This window comes from Salvelinus alpinus, chromosome 2 (genome assembly GCF_045679555.1).
Source record: "Salvelinus alpinus chromosome 2, SLU_Salpinus.1, whole genome shotgun sequence".
Classification (NCBI taxonomy): Eukaryota; Metazoa; Chordata; class Actinopteri; order Salmoniformes; family Salmonidae; genus Salvelinus; species Salvelinus alpinus.
In genome coordinates, this window is record NC_092087.1 from 42,575,794 (window position 1) to 42,598,313 (window position 22,520).

Below are 22,520 nucleotides of genomic sequence, written 5' to 3' on the forward strand. Positions count from 1 at the left end.
ACTCCCTCTCAGGGGAGATAGATAGTCTAACAACAAACTAACTGCCCAGAGGGCTTCTTGCTGGGCAACGAAAACGCTCAAAGATGCATTACCGTTTGATTTCAAGTAAAAGGGGTTTCTGAAGGTTTTTGTGTGGAAGGTTGTGTGCTAGTACACCTGCCAGCAAAAAAGTGGAAGAGGGACAGTCGTTAGGACAAGGCCAGCCTCCAGTTATTATTTCTGGTAGTTCTGAGGGCTCAGATCATGAAGGAAACTGATTGCAACAGGTTGTGCAATACGGAGGCAGTTTTTTTTTTTTTTTTTTTATTGCTGTAGACATTAGCATTTGTGTGGAGGCCTACAAAAAGGCCTGTGTCAGTCCTCCCTGCCAAAGGATTGAGGGGGAACATGCCATAACACATCAGCTTATAGCCAGCCATTCGCATGGCTCTGTTACAATATCCAAACTCAAATATCACTCAGAATGAAACAACATACACTGCCTTCAGAAAGTACTCATATCCCTTGACTTGTTCCACATGTAGTTGTGTTACAGCTTGAATTCAAAATGGAGGAGAAAACAATATACAATCTCACCCAACTACACACAATACCCCACAACGACAAAGTGTAAACATGTTTTTAGAGTTTTTCGCAAATGTATTTAAAATGAAATCCAGAAATATCTCATTTACATAAGTATTCACACCCCTGAGTCAATCAATACATGTTAGAATCACCTCTGGCAGCAATTACAGTTGAGTCTTTCTGTGTAAGTCTCTAAGAGCTTTGCACACCTGGATTGTACAATATTTAAACATTACAATTCTTAAATATCTGTCAAGTTGGTTGAGGATCATTGCTAGACGTCCATTTTCAAGTCTTGCCATATGCCACTCAGGAACATCCATTGTCATCTTGGTAAGAACTCCAGTGTACAAGTGCATTCGGAAAGTATTCAGATCCCCAGATCCTTTGCGATGAGACTCGAAATTGAGCTCAGGTGCATCCTGTTTCCATTGATCATCATTGAGATGTTTCTACAACTTGATAGGAGTCCACCTGTGGTAAATTCCATTGATCGGACATTATTTGGGAAGGCACACACCTGTCCATATAAGGTCCTACAGTTGACAGTGCATGTCAGAGCATAAACCAAGCCATGGGGTCGAAGATATTGTCTGGAGAGCTCCAAGACAGGATTGTGTTGAGGTACAGATCTGGGGAAGGGTACCAAAACATTTCTTCATCATTGAAGGTTCCCAAGAACACAGTGGCCGTCATTCTTAAATGGAAGAAGTTTGAAACCACCAAGACTCTTCCTAGAGCTGGTCGCCCGACTAAAATGAGCAATTGGGGGAGAAGGGCCTTGGTCAGGGAGTTGACCAAGAACCTGATGGTCACTCTGACAGAGCTCCAGAGTTCCTCTGTGGAGATGAAAAACAAGTTTCCATGGTCTGATAAAACCAAGATTGAACTCTTTGGCCTGAATGCCAAGTGTCACGTCTGGAGGAAACCTGGCACCATCCCTACGGTGAAGCATGGTGGTGGCAGCATCATGCTATGGGGATGTTTTTCAGCGGCAGGGACTGGGACACTAGTCAGAATCGAGGCAAAGATGAACGGAGCAAAGTACAGAGAGATCCTTGATGAAAACCTGCACCAGAGCGCTCAGGACTCTAGACTGGGGCAAAAGTTTACCTTCCAACAGGACAACAACCCTTAGCACACAGTCAAGACAATGCAGGAGTGGCTACGGAACAAGTCTTTGAATGTCCTTGAGTGGCCCAGCCAGAGCCTGGACTTGAACCCGATCGAACATCTCTGGAGACCTGAAAAAAGCCGTTCAGCAACGCTCCCCATCCAACTTGACAGAGTTTGAGAGTATCTGCAGAGAAGAATGGGAGAAACTCCCCAAATACAGGTGTGCCAAGCCTGTAGTGTCATACCCAAGAAGACTCGAGGCTTTAATTAAAAAAATAAAATATATATATATTTTTTTGCTTTGTCATTATGGGGTATTGTGTGTAGATTGATAAGGAAAAAAGTATATTTAATCAATTTTAGAATAAGGCTGTAACGTAACAAAATGTGGAAAAAGTCAAGGGGTCTGAATACTTTCCAAATGCACTGTATATTTGGCCTTGTGTTGTTGTCCTGTTGAAAGGTGAATTTGTCTCCCAGTATCTGTTGGAAATTAGACAACCAGGTTTTCCTCTAGGATTTTGTTGTGCTTAGCTCTATTTCATTTCTTTTTATCCTAAAAAACTCCCTAGTCCTTGCCAATGACAAGCACATGCATACCCATAACATGATACAGCCACCACCATGCTTGAAAATATGAAGAGTGGCTCTCAGTGATGTGTTGTATTTGCCCCAAACATAACTTTGTATACAGTACTTTACTTCTTTGCCACATGTTTTGCAGTTTTACTTTAGTGCCTTGTTGCAAACAGGATGTTTGGAATATTTTTATTCTGTACAGGCCTCCTTCTTTTCACCTCGGCCATTTAGGTTAGTATTGTGGAGTAACTACAATGTCCTTGGTCCATCCTCGGTTTTCTCCAATCACAACCATTTAACTCTAACTGTTTTAAAGTCAGCATTGGCCTCATGGTGAAATCCCTAAGCGTTAGGAAGGATGCCTGTATCATTGTAGTGACTGGGTGTATTGTTACACCATCCAAGTGTAATTAATAACTTCATCATGCTCAAAGGGACATTGAATGTTTGCTTAATTTTTTTTTACCCACCTACCATCTTTGTGAGGCATTGGAAAACCTCCCTGGTCTTTGTGGTTGCATCTCAGTTTGAAATTCACTGCTCGACTGAGGGACCTTACAGATAATTGTATGTGTGGACTACAGAGATGAGGTAGTCATTCAAAAATCATGTTAAACAGTATTTGGGCCCACAGAATGAGTCCGTGCAATTTATAATATGACTTGTTAAGCAAATTTTTACTCTTGAACTCCCATGTCCACTTTGATATTATGGGGTATTGTGTGTAGGCCAGTGACACAAAATCGCTATTTAATCTACTTTAAATTCAGACTAACACAACAAAATGTGGTTAGAGTCAAGGGGTGTAAAGACTTTCTGAAGACACTGTATTGGGAATTAATTCTAAGCAATGATTTACTTATACACTAAATGACTAATAGGGGCCTCTGTTTTGAAGCCACCGCACCTCCATTTTGGCATTCTCCCACCAGTGTAAAACATATTTTGGAAAGCTATAAGCTATTTATTAATTTCTACATTTGTTTTTGCCACTTTTATGCTATTACAGACACCTTAATGCTTACTTTTAAATGATATTATGTGAGCTAAACATTCATATAAAAAATGTATAAAAATATTTTCCTTAAAGTAAATTTTTTGAAAGTACTAATGTTACTGTCCCCACTACAACAACAAAATACTTAAATACATTTAATTGAAATACTGTAGAATTCCATTAATTCCTATGGAGGACTGCTCCTTCTGGGGAGTACCAATATTAACGACTGGTGGCTTCAAAGCCTCTCATTGGCAAATACATAGCATCATTGACTAAGTGTGCATATTGGAACTTGGCCAAGGACCGTGCACTCCTGTCTGGAACTAAGTCCCTCAGTGGCCGGGAATGAAACTGCAGCAAAGTTAATAGTACCCCGAATGAGGTAGTGTCTCCTTGAGTCGCCTGCAGCTGGGAGATAGCATTTCAACCTCTGCATACTAAACAAATCCTCTTCCCTTGAAAAAATGCTGACACCTTTGGAGGAGAACATCACGGACAGAATACATTTCCTAAATGTAATACGGTAAAAAGATATGAGCCGTATTGAAGTTCATAAACCAGTCGCCCCACAGACGGTAACTAGGGTGACTTGAGCCCCCGGGTAAGAGGTTGAGCGACCCCCTGGCTAAAATAAGAAGCCTAAAGCCCCTAAATATACACACCACCAGAGCTTTATGTGCTTGGGTGAAGAGCATGACCAAACTGCAGGATCAGCAACCATAAAGAAGGTTCTAGATTTTTCCTTGCAGTGCATCGTAACCAAATACTGAAAAATAGGCCTACTACATCTGAATGAAGTGAAGCCTGTAAGCCAAGATAGGTTAGTTGAAGGGTGCCACAACACAAAGAAAAGAGAATGGAAAGAGATCTGAGAGAGAGAGAAGGCTAGAAGTGGGTTGGTGTGATCGTGGAGACTCCCTCCCTGTTCATATTAATGGTGAGCGTTTTTTATTTATTTATTACGATGCCGCCTTGAGCATAGAGTCACTTAGGATTCATTACCAGGCCAGACAGGGAAGAGAGAGAGAGTTAGAAACACAGAGAGAGAGGGGGAACTCCTCCCTAGAGCACAGAAGTGGGTTGGTGAGACCGTGGGGACTCCTTCCCTGTTCAAATTAACGGTGTGTGTTTTTTTTAGGAGAAGACGGCAGGAAGATGAAGAGATCCAGACAGAGGAAAAAGAGAAAAGGGATTTAAGAGAAGAGTGAGAGTACAGGACGAGAAGAGGGAATGAAGATAAACTTTGAGTGCATTACCATGTGTTATTAATAAAGTTACATATCGCAATATTATTTTGGACTATATTATATCTATACTTTGACTCGAAGTACCAATTTGTAAAAAAATAAATATATATATATTTTTTTAAACTTTTTGGGGTTTGTTGTTGTTGCTAGGTAGCGTTTGCTGGCGCTAGTCAGCTGTACCTGCGCCACAACTCTGGTATTTTTCATCCTACAGCTTGTTCTACATCTTCTTTTTAAATAGTGAGCCAAAATGTTTTTTGCACTTTCTTTGGGTAGGCTATCTCAGTGCTACCCACTAGGTCCCATTTTCTACCCACCCAGCTAAAAAGCAGGCCTTTGCCAAGACACTGCCTATCGTAAATGATCGTGTCTTCAAAAATGCCTTGCTTTTAGGCTACAATTAGCTAACAAAATCACCTTTCCATACTAACACAACAGACAAAACTCTCCATCGGAGCATGTCGTCAATTTATAAATCCTCTACAGGATTGGTGGGACGGTTGAGCTAACGTAGGCTAATGTGATTAGCATGAGGTTGTAAGTAACAAGAACATTTCCCAGGACATAGACATATCTGATATTGGCAGAAAGCTTCAATTCATGTTAATCTAACTGCACTGTCGAATTTACAGTAGATATTACAGTGAAAGAATACCATGCTATTGTTTGAGGATAGTGCACAGTTATGAACTTGAAAAGTTATTAATAAACAAATTAGGCACATTTGGGCAGTCTTGATACAAAATTCTGAACAGAAATAGAATGGTTAATTGGATCAGTCTAAAACTTTGCACATACACTGCTGCCATCTAGTGGCCAAAATCTAAATTGTGCCTCGGCTGGAATAATACATTATGGCCTTTCTCTTGCATTTCAAAGATGATGGTACAATTATCTTTTACCAGATCGAATGTGTTATATTCTCCTATATTAATTTCACATTTCCACAAACCTCAAAGTGTTTCCTTTCAAATGGTATCAAGAATATGCATATCCTTGCTTCAGTGCCTGAACTACAGGCAGTTAGATTCAGGTATGTCATTTTAGGGGACAATTTAAAAAAAAGGGTTCGATCCTTAAGAGGATTTACACAACGAGTGAGTCTAATCCTGAATGCTGATTGGTTAAAACCTCATTCCAGCTGGTGTCTATTCCACAAGTTACCGCCGGCTAAATCTATGACGTTAAAAAGCCTATTTACTCTGTTACATCTTACTGCGCAATCCACTGTCTCATCAGCCCAGCCAGGCACTTTATAAACGTGATCTCTACTATAATAAGCATCTAGACATTATCTCACATTTCTTTTAGAATAACATTTAGTATTCAACAGCAGAGATTTGTATAAACCTTGCTGTCTGTCTCTCCAACATTTGCAACATTGTTTCAAAATTGTAATTCGATCTCCAGCTGTCCCATAGTAATGAACGTGTCCGGATGAGACAGACAGGCAGGCAGCGTTTCTAGGCTAGTCCAAATCACGAATGAGCTGGCATAATTCTTATGGATATATACAAAGAAATGTCAATTGAAAAAAGGTGAAACGAAGTGCAGCTAGTTTTCAGTCTTTCCAGCTTCAGTTTGAAGTGATTGTGTTAGCTATCGTGCCTCATTTGCTCATTGTTATTGATGTATCCAAATAAATGTCACCAGAAAACAGCTTAAACAAATGCAAATGCAGCTACTATTGTTATTCTGGCTGCACTGTTTGACGTGACTGTAAGTTAGCCGTAGTTGTCTAACTAGCAAACAAGGGATAAGAACGTTGCCAGCCAGTATGGTAATGGAACATTTAGAACAAACGACTGGGACGCGTCCATAGATACAGAACAAAAAGACTGAACGACTGGGTCGCGTCTCTGGCAACCGAACCGATAGAAGGAACGACCAGCTGGGTTAGGTAGCAACACTAGATTTGTGTTGGGAATATATCTTGTGGAAGGATGAAATAGTATGAATAAATTCAGCAAAATAATGTTTTTAATGAAAATATGTCAATCATTATTTGAATATGTTGGTAACCCGTTGTATAAAAGTGATAATGCCTTCGACGCCAGTGTTTGAAGGATATATTAGCACAGTTTGCAGGCCCTCGACTTTGTCTTGAGCCTAACAACACCCGTGACAATATATCCTCCAAACACCGGCTTCTCGGGCAATATCACTTAATTATTCTCTTATATAAGCCAGAAATGTTTTATTCACTATACATGTTCATGCTGGATGATATTATGTGTAGCTGCTTAGGATATAAAATATAGATGCCATGAGCTAATATGGGTTTCAGTAGTCTTGTTCACCATTCTGCTTCATTCTAGATCAACCACTGTCTGTTGCAGACTGAAGAGGGCGACATTGAATTGTTAAAAGATCGTGAAAGAGAGAAAGGGACTGTTATGCAGAATGGGAAGTCAACAGTGAGGTTTTAAATGTCATTGGGTTTTGAGCCAGAGAAAGAGAAAGGTGGGGGCACTGTTATGCAGAATGGGAGGTCAACATGAGTACTTTAAATGTCATTGTGTTGTGTGTTCCCATCTTGAAAATAGGCTACTTGGTATAGGGACATGTATTGTAATAAGCCATAATACAGTATGTCAAACAGTCATCTCAACAAGAGAATGGACAGAGGGAGTGAAAGATGGAGAGAGAATCTGCCATGGTTTAGGTTGTTGAACATTCCTGCCTTCTATCTATCTGTGCATGTATGTCCCCACTTTCTCTTCCTTCCCTTCATCGTCTTAACTGATGGGCAACGAGGTGAGCTGGGAATTACTGACATGCTATCGCCTGCTCGCTTTTTAGATAAGAGAAAACGAGGGGGGCGGGGTAGGTAGAGAGAATATAGGAGTTTGACGGGCAAGAAAGCAAGGAAGAAAAAGGGGAAGGTGTGAGGATTGCAGAAGTCACGGGAAAGATTAAATAAAGGTAGAAATGACCCTGCTCATATGTTTCAAAGGCTGTTGGTTCTCCAATGAGTTGAACACTTGAGCAGAGATTTAGAAAGTACATTCTGATATAAAGATGTAGGATCTTAATTTGATCACTCTTTTGTTGCCGAAAAAACAGGAAATGCAAACTTGTAGTATATTTCCACTTTAAAAAGTCAGATGTAATTTTCCCTAAAGAAAAATACATCAACCCGTACAAAAAATGGGCATTGATTATAATCCACATAATACTTCACATTTCATGTTGCTTCAGGATTATTTTCCTGCTGTAGCAAACTGGCTCAAATTAAGATCCTACATCTGTAGGCTACCAGTAGGTAAAGCTTTCCTGATTTAATACTAAATGCCTTTACAGTGTTGATCCTGCAGCATCAGAGTAAGTTGACTAAAACGGTTTACAGTCAGCAGAGTGGCTTTTGAATATGACATGAGCCGAGCTGGCAAGCTATTTGAGGAGAGATCCCCTACACACCCCCACACCCATACCTCCAGATCAGTGGCAGGCAGCAGAAGGCTCTTGCCTGTTGAAATGGTGTGTGCATCATTGGTTCCAGCTGCTTCTGCTACAATATTCACAGGTGCCTAGTACCACTAAAACAAGTGCAAACACTCACACAGGCAACCTCACCATACACATGCTATGGACAGGGCAAACCACCCAAACTGCAAACCTGGATGAGCCAATTACATAACGGATTTCAGATTTATTTTAATTTTAAAGGGTTTAAGGGGCAATCTGGGTTTCAAACTAAAATAAAACAGGCACCCCGCCACTTTGTTTGCTATACAGCTGAGGGATGAGACTAGAGAAACTTAACCACTGCCAATCACTTGCCGTGTAAGAATACCCATACTTGCGTTCTAAATAGCAGGCTTTTTGGGTATACGAAAATAGAATGTCTTATAATATGTGAAATTTCTAAAATGTGTATTCTGTAGCCCTTTACACTTATACCCCTATACGGGTTGAAAATGGCAGATTTGGGCATCAATAGAGTACCACAGTATGAGTCATAATCCCTACAAAACCTAGCAGTCAAACAAATAAATGGTTCCAATCGTTTGTCTACCATTCATTTTTCCCATAGGGGATTTTAGAAACATTTAAAATAAGGGCTGTGTTTTGTGTAAGCTTACCCTGGTGTGACGTTTTGATAGCGTGGTTATCATAAAGAACTATAAATTACATGATGATCTGGACAATACTGCCGAATCGAGGCAAAGGTAAGAATCTCTGGATTCTTATCTAATGTTAGCTAAATTTAGTAATGAATATATTGGCAAAATTTCTTTAAAAATGGACAATTCTATCTTGTGCAAGCTTTAAATACACACAATATTTGTTAGCAAAAGTGTCAGCTAGAGATGACGTGCAGGAGCTTGCAGGGATTTGCAGTTTTGCATGATGTCTACTTTGATGCAAATTAGCATTTTTCGAATCAAGAGACCAAATAGAGCTGAATATATTGATAAATCACCTTGTCCGAGAGAGATTTACATGGTTATCAAAACGTCACGCCGTGATAAGCCTTTCACTAAACACATCCCTTATTTGAAGTGTTTCTAAAATCCCCCATGGGAAAAATGAATGGTGGAAAACCAATTGGAACCATTTTCCTGTTTGACTGCTAGCTTTTATGGGTATTATGACACCTCCACTGTGGGGCTCTATAAGCGTCTAAATTGGAACGTAGTGGCTGTATAGTAACATGCTATACATGATGTCAGAGCTTTGGCTCTGCGCTTCACAGCGCTGTATGGGTTTTCACTAACAGCCATTCTGAACTTGAGCAACGCGCGTGACAAGAAGTGGCCCCATCCCTGCCGGCAATTGGGCAACTTTTGCAAATGTTTGTTGTCTGAGTGAGGGAAATTCTGTATATTAAAATGACTTGATTTATTTTGAAAGAAGAGGCATTGAGGATTATAATAAATACTGCATTGATGTCATACAAGCAAGCCAAACACCCATAAATCCAAATCATGGAACTCATGTTATATACAGTGTCAATGTTTATGATCACTATGTTTGATGTACAGTTACAAGATGACATACCCTGGGTTGTTCTGAACAGAATGATCCTACAGTATGTCTGTTATTGTGAAGAAAATTTGCCATGGCACATGACTCCTTTCAATGAGCACCAAAGTTCTGATCGGTTTGTCTGAATTGCCTTGTGAAAGCATAACACTGTAAGATAGTATTTTATAACTTAGCTACAGAGCCTTCAGAAAGTATTCAGAACCCTTGATTTATTCCACATTTTGTTGTGTTACAGCCTGAATTCAAAATGGATGAAATAGATTATTCTCACCCACTCACCCATAATGACAAAGTGAAAACATGTTAGAAATGTAGACCTATTCTTTTCTGCCTCTAACGCTTAACTGCGCCTTCACCAAATGCTAAACAAGTGATAAATTATAGCATTATTGCCAATTTATTGAAAATGAAATACAAAAATATAGAATTTAAATAAGTATTCACACCCCTGAGTTAATACACGTTAGAACACCCTTTGGCAGCGATTAAACCTGGGACTCTTTCTGGGTAAGTCTAAGAGCTTTGCACACCTGGATTGCACAATATTTGCACATTACTCTTTTTTTTAAATCTTCAAGCTACAGTACCAGTCAAAAGTTTGGACACACCTACTCATTCAAGGGTTCTTTATTTTGACTACTGGTTATGCATATGCTTTTCATATTTATTCTGTGAGAAACATTTCAACTTAGCTCTATGCATACAGGCCAGTTCCAACGAGTTAAAGGGTTAAATGCCAGGAATTCATATTCATTTCAGCTTTTAATCTAGTAGAATTCACTGCACACTATTGAGGAAGAGAATAATATTCTCACAGCTAGCCATGTTTGACAAGAGCTGATCATCAGAATAGGGGACGCTCTCTAGAAAAATGAACGAACGGCGGGGAACAAGTGTGATCACGCATCTAAGATGATGCCTTCTCAGTACTGAGGAGGAGCACAGTATGTATTTTTTACTAAACAGTATGGTCTAAAAAGTAGGGCCGGGACGATACCAGTTTCGTGATATTTTTTCCAAGGCAAAAATTACAACACGAAGCAGCCCGAAATATTTGGTCCTTTAAAAACATCCTGTAAAATAAGGTGTGCTTTAGCTTGGAAAATAAATGGGAAATAAACAAATGCGACTGGATGACATTGTTTCCAACATTAGGGCTGTTTTCCTAAAGATATTCGCTTCTTGTTTTGTTTCCTTGCAATGATACTAATGAGTATCGCGAAACTGGTATTGTCCTCGCCCTACTAAATGCACTGAACAAAAGTATAAACGCAACATGCAACAATTTCAAAGATTTGACTGAGTTCCAGTTCATATGAGGAAATCAGTCAATTGAAATAAATTCATTAGGCCCTAATCTATGGATTTCACATGCCTGGGAATACAGAAATGATTCTGTTGGTCACAGATACCGGATTTCAGCCCCAGAATTGCACCTTAAGATACAAATATTGTTCAGTCAGGCTAATTAGAGACTTATTAGGAGCATTAGAATATTTCTGGATGGAGTATGACATGCATGGCTACCCATACGGTTTTCAAAATAATGACTTGACACGCAAGCACACAGACAGACTTTAAGAGAAAATGACCCAGAGTACTTCACTCTTCAGATGGGACTCTCCAAACACACACACACTCTCATCCTTTAAATTTAGGTCACATTGAGATCGATGGGCATCTCTTTTTCAAGTGAGCCCTTGGCCACAGCAATCATTTCAAAAGGCTTTAACACATAGCCTCGGGCTATGTGGCCCAGACATCCTCTACTGTAACCAAAGTGGAGTAACATCCAAACACTTGCGCCATGCTCAAGCACCAATGCAGCACTAGAAACACTTCTGGCCAGGGCCCTGTGCACATCCACATTGCAATCTAGAACATAAGCAATAAAAACATCTCAATTAATGATCCACCAGAAAAGTCCTGTGTCGTATTCACAAGGGAACATAGTTGCAAAACGTTTTACAATGAAAAACGAAAAGGTGTTTCTCATTGGACACAAGTTCGGGTAGTCCCTCTCTGTTTCAGTTTGTTTCCTTCCGTTTCGTGCTTAATGAACACAACCGAGGTCAAAGATCCTCCGGGATATTGTACCAACTCTAGAGAGATCAAACATTGCTTCACAGGGCGAGACCCGCTTACGTTTTCTCTACCCTACGCTCGATCTCACACTTCACTCTAGTTTCAGCCTCTCATCACTAATCCATAAACAAATGACCAAGACCAAATGCAATGTTTTCAAACTATTGCGTGCATTTCTGGGAATAGAACTTGCGTGAATGACCACAACCCATGTCTTATTTCGCGAAATTTGCAGAGATGCATAAGAATCCACACCGTTTACGACGAGCAAGAGGCTTGACTGAACACTTTACTAGGTCTAAACATACTGGTTCATAGGGTTGGGTGCTGCTGACTAGACCACTGACCAACTTGATGTTCGTCTCTGCCTGGGCTCTGAGCGGTGCTGTCTCTGTTCTGGAGGCCAGTGTAGATCACAGGGTCTGAGACAGGCCTGCCTTTGTCAACCTCCGTCTTGGACACAATAAGAGAAGGAGGAGGGGGACGGCCCACGAAACGCCATAAAGTTCAGGCAAACATCCCGCCAGGCCACATCATCGGCTGGAAAACAATCAGTGCTGTTTAAGTGCCAGAGCGGGAGAGTGAGAGGGTGAAAGGGTTCGGACTGAGAACGGGAGGCTTCTATTAAGCAGTAGTTGGCCTGGAAATCTGTTTCCGTAGACGTAGAAATCCCATCTCCTGCAGCAGTGGGTTATAGTCCTAATCTGTAATCAGTGTTGTCAGAGGAGCCAACTGGAAACTGAGTTTGGATTGGTCCAGCTCGCCTTCTAACTGGATCCGGCAGATGATTGGAACCTACAGAAGCTCTCCACCGTCCGCGCATGTTGTTCATTCTCCTTAGAACTCCACATAAGAACGAACGCACACACACACACCTAATAAAAGGACTGCATTGTGCTGGCCCCCCAAATACAGGAGGACAGTGTGCTGTTTGACGGATGAAGTCGGGCCTTAAAAACGCCTGTCACGCCCTTTCACTAGCTCTGAAACAGCTGTTACCTCCTCCTCCTCAGTGAAGTTAGGCCTTTGAAGTGTTTGGCTATTTCAATGTGTGAATTTTCTTCGACACGTTATCTTTTCCACATACGCCCAGTGACGCTGCAGTATTATGGCGATTGTTCATTTCAGAGGTGTTTGGTTGAAGTTTGTACCGGCATTGTTTTGTGGTCTGTCCTAGCAGTAGTTGTTTCAGTGTACATAGACGTGATTGTTTTGTAGCTGACCTAAAATGTTGGGCGTAGGTCACAGGCATTGTCACCACCACAAAGGAAGAGAAAGAGGATGCTACTTCAGAAAAACCGACACCAACTTTGAGTGATTATTTCAAGTGGAGGACTTTGTTGAACGTCTACAGTGCCTTTGGAAAGTATTCAGACCCCTTGACTTTTTCCACATTTTGTTATGTTACAGCCTTTTTCAAAAATGGATGAAATAGATTATTCTCACCCACTCACCCATAATGACAAAGTGAAAACACGTTAGAAATGTAGACCTGTTCTTTTCTGCCTCTATCGCTTAACTGCGCCTTCACCAAATGCTAAACAAGTGATAAAAAAAAAAATTCTTCCCCGCTTTGTCATTATGGGGTATTGTGCGTAGATCGCTGAGGATTGCTTTCATTTAACCCATTTTAGAATAAGGCTGTAACGTAACAAAATGTGGAAAAAGTCAAGGGGTCTGAATACTTACCAGTCATAGGCTACTTCTCACTTACCACTAGAAAAGGAAAGATTTAGATGTGGGCATGGCCACATTTAGACAGAACCACATTTTCCCACAAGAGACGGATAGAACTTGTGAATCTTAAAGTTAAGACTACATAATATTTGGAATGTTTGGGGTCTGTTTCTCGGACCTAGAATAATCCTAGTCCTGGACTGAACAGCCATTTCAATGAAGATTCTCCTTACAAAGTGCTTTTTAGTCAAGGAATAATAGTACCTGGGAAAAACAGTCTTAGAAGTACCTGAAGCACAAGTCACTGTGCTTCTCTAGCCCCGGTCACTTACGCCTCACCACAGACACACACACGCAAGAAAGCACTCAGTCACATGCAGCCTCCCAGACAAAGGCTACACATAGGTCAGAGGCACACAGACCCAGTCAGACCCATAGGGCTGCAGAGGCACACAGACCCATAGGGCTGCAGAGGCACACAGACCCAGTCAGACCCATAGGGCTGCAGAGGCACACAGACCCATAGGGCTGCAGTGGGAGGCACACAGATCAAGTCAGACTCAGAGACATGAGGCTGCTGTGCTTTGCATTACGAGAGGAAATGACACATTGGCCCTCGGGCCATCTCCCTCCGCCTCATACGCCAAGACTGACAAACAGACAGTGACAACTAAGACATTCCACTGAGCCCTCTCACTCACACAACACAGACAGAAGCCCTTTAAAATACAGTAAAACACACTGTCCATGTCAAGCATATTCTACTCCCATAAACTTAGGCCAACATTTTACCTTATCAACATTTGGCGCGCACACACACACACACTATTGTAGTGGTCCCGTGTGCAGTGTAATGGTGAACATTAGAACCAGATGACAGGAGGAGTCTATGTATGTCAGTTCTCATTCAGGGGTAACAACGAGTTACCTCACTCAGCCCAGTCCTCTTGGTGCACCAACGGCACTTCAAACTGGCCTGTTTTAGCTTTTGATGAAACACACATACATATACATTTAGCAGGGGGCCATGGAAGTTGAGGGTGTTGTAGTGGTGGATGTGCTGATGTAGAGCTACACTATAACCCTAATCCTAGAAACGCATCGTGCAGAACGGCATAGTGCTCGACTTTGTCTTGGGCCTAACAACACCCGTGCCAATATATCCTCCGAACACCGGCTTCTCGGGCATTATCACCTAAATAGAGCACGTGTGTGTGCTTTCTTAGAGGCACAATTTGAAGTTTGATCTCTGCTAAAAGGCATTGATTGTCAAGGCCGAACGGAGAGGGGGGGGGGGGGGTCTGAGTGTATTGTTTGCACTCAGTCACAGTGAGTGAGGGTGTAAGGACAATTGTGTGTGCATCAGTTGTTTGCATATTTTATACTGTGGTAACAGGGGAAATATATTTTTGAGATTGCACCTCTAGGTGTAACTCACAGTGCTGTGAAAGCTCTGGTTGTCCATGTGCTAGCTCCAATGCTGCAGCTGGTTAAGGCGGCATGATCCTTGCGACATGGGGCTGCGCAATACCATGCTGAAACATGAGGTAATGGCGGCGGATGAATGGCACGACAATGGGCCTTCAGGATCTCGTCACGGTATCTCTGTGCCTTCAAATTGCCATCAATAAAATGCAATTGTGTTTGTTGGCCGTAGCTTATGCCCGCCTGCCCATACCATAACCCCACCACACTTCACTTCTCCAGCGTACCAGTGGCCATCGAAAGTGAGCATTTGCCCGCTTGGAACTCAGTTCCGACGCCGAACTGGAGTCAGGTCAAGACCCTGGTGAGGATATGTATGCAGATGAGCTTCCCTGAGACGGTTTTTGACAGTTTGTGGAGAAATTCTTCGGTTGTGCAAACCCAGAATTTCATCAGCTGTCCGGGTGGCTGGTCTCAGACGATCCCGCCGGTGAAGAAGCCGGATGTGGAGGTCCTGGGCTGGCGTGGTTACACGTGGTCTGCAGTTGTGCGGCCGGTTGGACATACAGCCAAATTCTCTAAAACGATGTTGCAGTCAGCATGCCAATAGTACACTCCCTCAAAACTTAAGACATCTGTATAATTGTGTTGTGTGACAAAACTGCACATTTTAGAGTGGCCTTTTATTGTCTCCTGTATCATGCTGTTTAATCAACTTCCTCATATGCCACACCTGTTAGATGGATGGATTATCTTGGCAAATGAAAAATGTTCACTAACAGAGATGTAAACACATTTATGCACAGAATTTGAGAGAAATAAGCTTTTTGTGCGTATGGAACATTTCTGGGATCTTTTATTTCAGCTCATGAAACATGGGACCAACACTTTACATGTTTAGTTTATATTCTTGTGCAGTGTAAATGTAAAAATGTGGAACACATGGCACATAACACTAGTTGAGTGGTCTTGTGTGTTTTTGCCTCTCACATCCACTCACTGACAAGTCAGAAAACACATTTAAGAGGAGTAGGAAGTAGGGTGTGCTCAAATGTCAGTGTGAGACCACACTTCTCATCCTCCTCCTGCGTTTGTGTGTGTGGTTTGTTGATGCATAGGAGCCCGGCCTGGGTCGGGGTTGTGTGGTTTGAGTGAGAGTGCCAGAAATAGACAAACAGAGTCCATAAAGTGAGTGTGAGAGAGAGAGAGAGGCTACCTGGGGGCTGCCGCCTCAGCACTTCAGAGAGAGAGGAGGACGAACTTGCTGGCCCCTCTTTTCATGAAATACCTCTGCCTACCTAGGCTAAACCTTCCAGGTAAACATTTAACTTTACCAGTCCTTTTTCAATTACCAGTCCTTTTTCAATTAAATAACGGAGTAATTACTTGGTAAAGTTTGGTCCTAAACTCTAATACAGCCATGAGATTAACTAAAAAGCAAGGGTAAAAAAAGCAAGGGTAAAAGCAAGGGTAAAAAAAGCAAGGGTAAAAAAGACATGAATTACCAAGTGGTTCTATTATGAAATGGGCAGTATAAGATACAGCTTAACTTCCATTCTCTGAGATGCGTTGTGCCTCTCAAACCCACCCAAAATATCAGAATATTCAGAATGCCTATGACAACATTTACAACCCCTCCCTGCATGGTCATAAAGCCAGACTGGATTGTGCAACTCTAATTTTTGAGGGAGGACTTTAAGGAGAAGCCCTTCAACTACATAAGTGGAGACGGTTCTGCATCCCAAATGGCAACATATTCCCTATATAGTGCAGTATTTTTGACAAGGGTCCATAGAGCTCGGGTCAAAAGTAGTGCACTATGTAGGGGATAGGATTCCTTTTGGGTGTCCGTTAAATATTGACAGGGTTTAGTGTGACAAACATTCATGGCGTGATTTTCTTTGGACACTAAGGATAACATTTGGAAGGGAGGGTGATTTCCCTTTGGTCATTTAGAAGATGTGTATGATTTCACCTACGCCACTGAGGTGGGCGCAGTCACATAGGTAAGTTGTTAGTGCCCCTTTCAACTGCATTGGAAAACAAACTACGACCCTTTTCACACTACTGAGCCAAGTCAAACTGAGCAAAACCGAGTGGAGTGGGCTGACCTGGTTATGCATCCACCATGGTTGCTGGAAAGGACAATGTGAAAAGAATATATCTGAGCCAGTACAGTACGGCTCAGGTTGTCCCCTATAGTATGTGAATCAGGCAAAAGACTCAGTAGGTACGATGCTGTTCTCGTGCATTTCATGTGATGCCGCTTCGCTCAGTCCTGCAAGTGTCGGCACGGCAAATTTTTTAACATCCAAAATCAAATGAGACCTTTAAAGGGGGCCTCACATTACATGGCATCCTATATCAATACCATAATAGCATGAGCCATATGTCTTTTACAGAACAGTTTATTACCTGTCTTGAAGTTAAGCTGTTATTCTGAACCATTTTTAGCATCCAATTAAATGCTTTTTTTTTTGCATCCAATAATGTGTTTTTCAGATGACTGACTAAATTTAACCTCATGGTTTCCATGTCCAACAGACAAACCTAGACCCACACACCCACAAATACGATTTCCCCCCTGCAATATTGCATTGCTGAATGAGTGTGAGAGTTGGGTGTGCAAAACCTGTAAACACAATACTGTAGTCTATTTTGAGACTCTGATACAATTATGAACTGGGAGTGCTTTCTCTAATCACTTGTGCAGGTTCCCAAATGATGACAGAAGCAACAGTACAACCATTCCATGCTGTTAGCAGCAAACCGATAGCATGTATTGTAGGCTAGCTATTTTGGGAGGCGAGTTAATTCAGGTATGCACCACTATTCACTGATAAGCCCATTAAGGTTGCTAGCTGACACTGATCTGCCCATAAGCCTTGGTCAGTTCGTGTGGAGCTAGGACGTTCATTGTAAAAGCAGATTAATATATTTTGTAAGACAACAGATGGTGTCACACTGTGGACAGCATGCACAATGAACCCCACGAGTTCAAACTGGGCTGGGGGGCGTTGTGTTTCTGCATGACCGGCCCTCAAATATCAGAATTATCAGAATTAACTCCGTACTCATCATTTGTACATGGACCCCATAATTGGCTTAGATCAAATAGGACAGGACAGAGGGGAAACCCAGATGCTCACACAGTTACAGGTAAAATAAATAAAGGTAACAGAAATATTCAATATAAACCATCTACATTGAGAGATAAGCATGAACTCTTTAAATAAGTAGAGGCAAAAAGAAAACAAACGGAAGCAGAGAACTAGAATTAACAGATTTCTTCAAACCTGAGGCTATACAATTATGGTTCAACAAACGCCCCAACTTGTAAAGTAGGAGAGGTGTGCACCTCGGTCACCAGATACCTAATGTCATGAAAAGTGCGAGTGTTGCAAGATGAGTGCATGCATAGTCGATGTCATCATTTAGTTGCATTGCCCGTCAGCACCGGGCGGGCAAAACTCCCTACCGACTCGCAAAATCCGATTGACAATCTGTCATGTAATTAAAAAGTTGAGATGCAAATCAACTAATATGTAACGAGGCAGTTAAAAACTAGAGACTGAATCATAATGTGCATGTACATTGCTAACATTATGTTCAAATTGGGTTTTCAAAACACATGTGGGAGCATTGCTTCACAGCTAGCAGGAGTTCACAATAATCACGAATTGGATGTCTAGCCTATTCCTCCCTCCATGACGCCAAGGCAAAAATCTAAATTTCGGAACCACAGCGGGCCTCCAACCTGCCGATTCCCACGCTGTGTAATAGGATAGCTACAGCTGGGTAATAACTGGCTATAACGTTAGCGACATTTGTTGTCCTGTGCTATAGCTATTAACAGATTTGTTGTGCGCCGTGGAACGAGCGATATCCAGGTAATCTGGCAGTAAGAAAAGATGGGAAACAATTCGATAGCTCTAGCCAGGAAATAACAACAATCAAATTTACCTAAATCATCCATGGTGGTAGCAGCAGGAGTCGGTTCTACTCTGCAAACCGAGGCGGTTGTCCTTTGATTCGATTGTTGGTAGCACAGATCTGTCTACGCCGTGGCTGCTATACAGAAATTCCAGTGATCTGAATGCAGCAAATAAGTTTTCAATTTAGCTGCTGCCTGCTACAATCGAGGAGGAGACAAATGCACTCATGGGGACACGCAGCTCGCCCCCACCTGGAGCCTCCAAGTTTTACCAGTAGGCTGGTGCATTTAAACTTTTAGCGGTACTCTGCCATCTAGCGGCAGTGGGCGATTTAATTTAAAAAAAAATGTACTAGGGATGTTGTGATTAAAGCTACAATATGGGATTCTTTTTTTCAGCGAAATGGCAGCCCCTGGCTCCGCCAGTTGTTTTGGGCTTGGGGAAACTCAACATTTGGTGAGAAGATAAGTGACACGCACACAATTCCAATTTCCAACCAATGTCTATTTCTATTTATTGGAGATAAATGGTATGTATCTCGTCCATGTATGGATGAATTGTCCATGTAGGCTGGGAAACTCTGGCCTAAATAATAAATCAACCCGATCTTGTGTTGCGCCATTCCCGCCAATCTGTAGAACTCTGATGAACACTTAACCCGTTGAAGAATTGGCAATGCGTCCAAAGGGATCATCATGGAATTATTTAAGAATAAAAAAAAAAAAATTCTAAAGTATTGTAACGACCCAGGGTTTATAAGCGCGGATATCGACTCTGATGAACACTTAACCCGTTGAAGAATTGGCAATGCGTCCAAAGGGATCATCATGGAATTATTTAAGAATTTAAAAAAAAATGTTCTAAAGTATTGTAACGACCCTGGGTTTATAAGCGCGGATATCGACTCAGCCGCTTGAGCATGCTTTTGTGGCACAGTCGATAGCGCGCTGGACTTCGGGCTAGAATGTCGTGGGTTCGAGACCAGCTCCTTGCCTGTTTCGTTACCATATTCTAAAGTCCACCTAAAGATCTTTATATTCGATCCTCGCTAGCATAAGACCCACAGACTTGCATTATTACTTTTTATAACGCAAAAAATTACCAGTAGGTTACTCAATTTGATATATATATATATATATAAAACGAGAATACGTTTGTGAAATACCAATTAACAGTGAGAAGTTAAAAATAATAATTCATCAACCTAAAAATCGAAGGCTAGGTGGCCTAGACTGGTGACTAATGCAATCTCATCTGAAAAATTGTTTGTTGTAGCCTGATAGGCCTGCTATTCATTTAGGCCTGTCAGTGATTTAGGCATGTTATGTGGCTTGATCAAGCCTTTGAAACGGACAACCATTTGATTATTTAGACAATAATGTCACAGACAGGCCAGAATTATGCCTGAAAATATTCAGAGAAAGAAGGAAAACCTTCATGAGCAAAACCAGCGACTCCCCGTGGACAATGACAGTTACCTGGTTGGCATCCGGAAATAGAAGGAACACCTTGGCTGTCTTGACACCAAGGTAAGACCAATCAGAATGACTGTTGCTAAATTACTTGCTAAAGGACTGTTGCATGTTGCTAAAGCTCTCTCAGATCCGTCAGTGGGATGGACAATGATAGCCTGGTCCCAGATCTGCTTGGCATGAAAATAACCTAGGTAGCACAAACCGATCTGGGACCAGGCTAGGATAATTACTTTTTTTCAAGCTATTCCTTTTCCTCAGATGAAGGAGATCCTGCTAAGCTGTGGCAGAGGAAGAAGGCGATGGGGGGTAGGATACGCACCCTAAGGAGACTTCTTAACCAGAGGCAACACAGCCGCATCATGGAGGACCATGTCAACCAGGTACTGCAGTCATCATCACCACCCAATTCTATTTCCATTCAACACTCACACAATCACATAAACCTACATCCATTACGCGTTCACACAATCACACTAACCATGTATTTGTTGTGTTGGCTATGAACAAAGATGGTGGATAAATGAAGGTAGTTCTCTCAGACCGTTTGTGTCTGGTGCCAGGACAACAACCTCTCCCTCAATGTGAGCAAGACAAAGTAGCTGATTATGGACTACAGGAAAAGGCGAGCCGAACAGGCCCCCATTAACATCGACGGGGCTGTAGTGGAGCGGTTTGAGAGTTTCAAGTTCCTTGGTGTCCACATCACCAACAAACTATCATGGTCCAAACATACCAAGACAGTCGTGAAGAGGGCACGACAAAATCTTTTCCCCCTCAGGAGACTGAAAATATTTGGCATGGGTACTCAGATCGACAAAAAGTTCGAAAGCTGCACCATCGAGAGCATCCTGACCGGTTGCATCACCGCCTGGTATGGCAACTGCTCGGCATCTGACCGTAAGGCGCTACAGAGGGTAGTGCGAACGACCCAGTACATCACTGGGGCCAAGCTTCCTGCCATCCAGGACCTATATAATAAGCGGTGTCAGAGGAAAGGCCATAAAATTGTCAGAGACTCCAGTCACCAAGTTAGACTGTTTTCTCTGCTACCGCACGGAAAGCAGAACCAGATCGTCAAGTCTAGGACCAAAAGGCTCCTCAATAGCTTCTACCCCCAAGCCATTAGACTGCTGAACAATTCATAAAAATCGCCACCGGACACCCCCTCCCACACACTGCTGCTACTCACTATTTGTTTGTTACCTATGCATAGTCACTTCGCCCTCACCTACAGTTGAAGTCAGAAGTTTACATACCCTTATTTTGGAGTCATTATAACTCGTTTTTCAACCACTCCACAATGTCTTGTTAACAAACTATAGTTTTGGCAAGTTGGTTAGGACATCTACTTTGTGCATGACACAAGTAATTTTTCCAACAATTGTTTACAGATTATTTCACTTATAATTCACTGTTTCACAATTCCAGTGGGTCAGAAGTTTACATACACTAAGTTGACTGTGCCTTTATACAGCTTGGAAAATTCCAGAAAATTATGTCATGGCTTTGGAAGCTTCTGATAGGCTAATTGACATAATTTGAGTCAATTGGAGGTGTACCTGTGAATGTATTTCAAGGCCTACCTTCAAACTCAGTACCTCTTTGCTTGACATCATGGGGAAATCAAAAGAAATCAGCCAAGACCCCCACAAGTCTGGTTCATCCTTGGGAGCAATTTCCAAATGCCTGAATGTACCACGTTCATCTGTACAAACAATAGTACGCAAGTATAAACACCAGGGTACCACGCAGCCATCATACCCCTCAGGAAGGAGACACGTTGTCTCCTAGAGATGAACGTACTTTGGTGCAAAAAGTGCAAATCAATCCCAGAACAACAGCAAAGGACCTTGTGAAGATGCTGGAGGAAACAGGTACAAAAGTATCTATATCCACAGTAAAACGAGTCCTATATCAACATAACCTGATAGGCCGCTCAGCAAGGATGAAGCCACTCCTCCAAAACCGCCATAAAAAAGCCAGACTACGGTTTGCAACTGCACATGGGGACAAAGATTGTACTTTTTGGAGAAATGTCCTCTGGTCTGATGAAACAAAAATATAATTGTTTGGCCATAATGACCATCGTTATGTTTGGAGGAAAAGGGGGAGGCTTGCAAGCTGAAGAACACCATCCCAACCGTGAAGCACGGGGGTGGCAGCATCATGTTGTGGGGGTGCTTTGCTGCAGGAGGGACTGGTACACTTCACAAAATAGATGTCATCATGAGGAGGAACATGATGTGGATATATTGAAGCAACATCTCAAGACATCAGTCAGGAAGTTAAAGCTTGGTCGCAAATGGGTCTTCCAAATGGACAATGACCCCAAGCATACTTCCAAAGTTGTGGCAAAAAGGCTTAAGGACAACAAAGTCAAGGTATTGGAGTGGCCATCACAAAGCCCTGACCTCAATCCTAT